The sequence below is a fragment of the Triticum aestivum genome, chromosome 3B (genome assembly GCF_018294505.1).
Source record: "Triticum aestivum cultivar Chinese Spring chromosome 3B, IWGSC CS RefSeq v2.1, whole genome shotgun sequence".
NCBI classification, from domain to species: domain Eukaryota; kingdom Viridiplantae; phylum Streptophyta; class Magnoliopsida; order Poales; family Poaceae; genus Triticum; species Triticum aestivum.
This window is the reverse complement of record NC_057801.1, coordinates 264,275,539-264,280,306: the sequence shown is the minus strand read 5'-3', so window position 1 is coordinate 264,280,306 and position 4,768 is coordinate 264,275,539.

The window sequence follows — 4,768 nt, the reverse complement described above, 5'->3', positions numbered from 1 at the left end:
AAGTGTGATTAACTAAGTCACTGATCATCCAACTTGTGCCATACTTAGGGAGATAGTCGTGCACCCTGGCAGGACAATCTGCGTTCCTGCAAACCATTGTCAGGTATTTCTGACTTGACACCTGAGTAGTGAAAACCCTTTGCGTGGACATTGCCCAGTTTGTTATTGCATCCTTCAGAGCTTGCTTGTTGGGATACATAGCACCCGTTGCAATATTGTTCTGGTGATATTGCCAGGCAGAATCATGTCCATTGTTCACGATCATAGCAGATGAGAAGTCATGATTCCACGATGCAGGATTCGGACCTCCTCTGCATTTTCTTCTTCATCCGACTCGTCTGAATCATAGGCATGACCCAAATCAACATCAGTGTCTTCTTCTTCCATCTGGTCCTGCATGTGCCCATCTACCTTGTCAGCGTCCACCTCGCCATTGTATTCACCATCGGCATTTCCCCCTTCTACCTGACTATTCTGCCCTGGTTCATAACCATCAGCATTTCCTCCTTCTACCTGACTGCTCTGTCCTTGTTCGTAACCATCATCTCCAGCATTTGACATAGATAACCGCCTACCTACACTGCTTTGCCCAGGATCGTTGCCACTTTGGCCTTCATGTGCAGTGACCTCCTTCACGACGGGAAGCACTAAAGCAATAGGATTGCATCCCCTTCGTTCACAACCTTGTAACCACCGCACCCAATCGGAGTCTCGCTCTATTGGCCTCAAATAAAAGTAAATTATTGTACTTGACCGTGTACACAATGCATGAATACCGACGGTGTGTGTTTCAGTATCAAGACCTAAACCTGCCGCAATCCATTCTTTCAACTGACTGACTGACCATATTTGAGGTGCGCTCATTGGCACCTCTATGTGAGTAAATTCACTCAGATCAGCTCCCATCTCAGTTGTTTGGACAGTACCAGGACCATAGTAAAATCTGAAGTTCACTACATCAGACATCTCGGCTCACCTATTTTTTTCACAACGAAATATGATGACTACTTGATAGTTTAGTGCGCCATGCTTTACGGCTTAGAATCGAGACTTCAAAAACGTTTTGAACGCCACAAAGCATATGAGATGTTCCAAGAGCTGAAATTGGTATTTCAGACTCATGCCCATGTTGAGAGGTATGAGACCTCTGACAAGTACTTTGCCTACAAGATGGAGGAGAATAGCTCAGCTAGTGAGCATGTGCTCAGAATGTCTGGGTACTACAATCACTTGAATCAAGTGGGAGCTAATCTTCCAGATAAGATAGTGATTAACACAGTTCTCTAGTCACTATCACCAAGCTACTAGAACTTCATGATGAACTATAATATGCAAGGGGTGACGAAAATGATTCACGAGTTTTTCGCGATACTGAAATCGGCGAAGGTAGAAATCAAGAAAAAGTATCAATTGTTGATGGTTAACAAAACCACTAGTTTCAAGAAAAAGGGCAAGGGAAAGAAGGGGAACTTCAAGAAGAATGGCAAGCAAGTTGTCACTCCCGTGAAGAAGCCCAAAGTTGGACCTAAACCTGAAACTGAGGGCTTCTACTACAAAGGAAATGGTCACTGGAAGCGGAACCACCCCAAATATTTGGCGGATAAGAAGGATGACAAAGTGAACAAAGGTATATTTTATATACATGTTATTGATGTGTACCTTACTAGTGATCATAGTAGCCCCTGGGTATTTGATACCTATTTGGTTGCTAAGATTAGTAACTCAAAACAGGAGTTGCAGAATAAATGGAGTATAGTTGAGGGTGAAGTGACGATGTGTGTTGGAAGTGGTTCCAACATTGATATGATCATCATCGCACACTCCCTATACTTTCAGGATTAGTGTTGAACCTAAATAAATGTTATTTGGTGTTTGCATTGAGCATGAACAAGATAGGATCGTGCTTGTTGCAATACGGTTATTCATTTAAGACAGAGAATAATAGTTATTCTGTTTACATGAATAAAACCTTCTATGGTCATACACCCAATGTTAATGGTTTATTGAATCTCGATCGTAGTGATACACATATTCATAATATTGATGCCAAAAGATGCAAAGTTGATAATAATAGTGCAACATACTTGTGGCACTGCCTTTTAAGTCATATTGGTGTAAAGCGCATGAAGAACTTCCATGCTGCTGGACTTTTGGAATCACTTGATTATGAATCATTTGATACTTGTGAACCATGCCTCATGGGCAAGATGGCTAAAACTCTGTCCTCTAGAACACTGGCGCGAGCCAATGACTTATTGGAAATAATACATATCGATGTATGCGGTCTGATGAGTGTTGATGCACGCGGCGGGTATCATTATTTTCTAACCTTCACAGATGATTTGAGCAGATACATGTATATCTACTTAATGAAACACAAGTCTGAAACATTTTAAAAGTTCAAAGAATTTTAGAGTGAAGTGGAGAATCATCGTCACAAGAAAATAAAGTTTCTATGATCTGATCACGGAGGCAAATATTTGAGTTACGAGGTAGGCCTTCATTTAAAACAATGTGGAATAGTTTCACAACTCACGCCACCTAGAACACCACAGTGTAATGGTGTGTCCGAACATTGTAACCGTACTTTATTAGATATGGTGCGATCTATGATGTCTCTTACCAATTTACAACTATATTTTTGGGGTTATGCATTAGAGACGGCTGCATTCACGTTAAGTAGGGCACCGTCTAAATCCGTCGAGACGACACCATATGAACTGTGGTTTGGCAATAACCCTAAGTGTCGTTTCTTAAAGTTTGGGGTTGCGACACTTATGTCAAAAGGCTTGAGCCTGATAAGCTCGAACCCACATTGGAGAAGTGCGTCTTCATAGGATACCCTAAGGAAACAATTGGGTACAACTTACATCATATATCCGAAGGCAAGAGCTTTGTTGCTGAGAATGGGTCCTTTCTAGAGAAGGAGTTTCTCTCGAAAGAAGTGAGTGGGAGGAAAGTAGAACTTGATGAGGTAATTGTACCTTCACTCAATTTGGAAAGTAGCTCATCAGATAAATCCGTTCATGTGATGCCTACACCAACTAGAGAGGAAGCTAATGATGATGATGAAACTTCAGATCAAGTTACTACCGAGCCTCGTAGGTCAACCAGAACATGATCAACACCGGGGTGGTACGGTAATCCTATTCTGGAAGTCATGTTATATATGATGCAACCAGAAGATTTTGTAGATCCTAAAGGTGCTAACAAAGTGTGCAAGCTCCAGCCATCCATCTATGGACTGGTGCAAGCATCTCAGAGTTGGAATATATGCTTTGATGAGGTGATCAAAGCATATGGTTTTATACAGACTTTCGGAGAAGCCTGTATTTACAAGAAAGTGAGTGGGAGCTCCGTAGCATTTCTAATATTATATGTTGATGACATATTGTTGATTGGAAATGATGTAGAATTTTTGGATAGCATAAAAGGATACTTGAATAAGAATTTTTCAATGAAAGACCTCGGTGAGCTACTTACATATTGGGCATCAAGATCTATAGAGATAGATCAAGACACTTGATAAGATTTTCAATGAGTACATACCTTGACAAGATTTTGAAGGAGTTCAAAAATGGATCAGTCAAAGAAGGAGTTCTTTCCTATATTGTAAGGTGTGAAGTTGAGTAAACACTCAAAACCCGACCACGACAGAAGATAAAGAGAGAATGAATGTCATTCCCTATGCCTCATCCATAGGTTCTATAAAGTATGCCATGATGTGTACCCAACCTATTGTGTACCTTGCCATGAGTTTGGCAAGGGGGTACAATAGTAATCTAGGAGTAGATCACTAGACAACGGTCAAAATTATCCTTAGAGGACTAAGGAAATGTTTCTCGGTTATGGAGGTGATAAAGATTTCATCATAAAGAGTTACGTTAATGAAAGCTTTTACACCGATCCAGATGACTCTGAGTCTCAATCTGGATACGTATTTAAAAAAACGAGACCAACCCGGGATAGACTAGCTGTTGGCATTCTTTTATAGAAGAAAACTTCGTGAGCACCAAATGCTCAAGTTGAGACTTAAACCCTAGTGGGCTGGTTGCGAACTCCCGTGCATTGCCAGCTGGATACAAATACGTCTCCAATGTATCTATAATTTATGAAGCATTAATGCTATTTTATTATCTGTTTTGAATGATTACGGGCTTTATTATACACTTTATATTACTTTTGGGACTAACCTACTAACCGGAGGCCCAACCCATATTGTTGTTTTATTGCTATTTTAGTATTTCGAAGAAAAGGAATATCAAACTGAGTCCAAACGGAATGAAACCTTCAGGAGCGTGATTTTTGGAAAGGATATGATCCAGGAGACTTCGAGTAAAAGCCAGGGAAGGTTCGAGGAGGCCAGGAGATAGGAGGGCGCGCCCACCCCCTGGGTGCGCCCCATGTCTCGTGGGCCCCTCGGGGCTCCCCCGACCGACTTCTTTCGCCTATATATTCCCATATACCCTAAAACCATTGAATACGAAGATAGATCGGGAGTTTCGTCGCCGCAAGCCTTTGTAGCCACCAAAAACCTCTCGGGAGCCCGTTCCGACACCCTGCCGGAGGGGGAATCCCTCACCGGTGGCCATCTTCATCATCCCGGTGCTCTCCATGACGAGGAGGGAGTAGTTCACCCTCGGGGCTGAGGGTATGTACCAGTAGCTATGTGTTTGATTTCTCTCTCTCTCGTGTTCTCTGTATGGCACGATCTTGATGTATCGCGAGCTTTGCTATTATAGTTGGATCTTATGATGTTTCTCCCCCT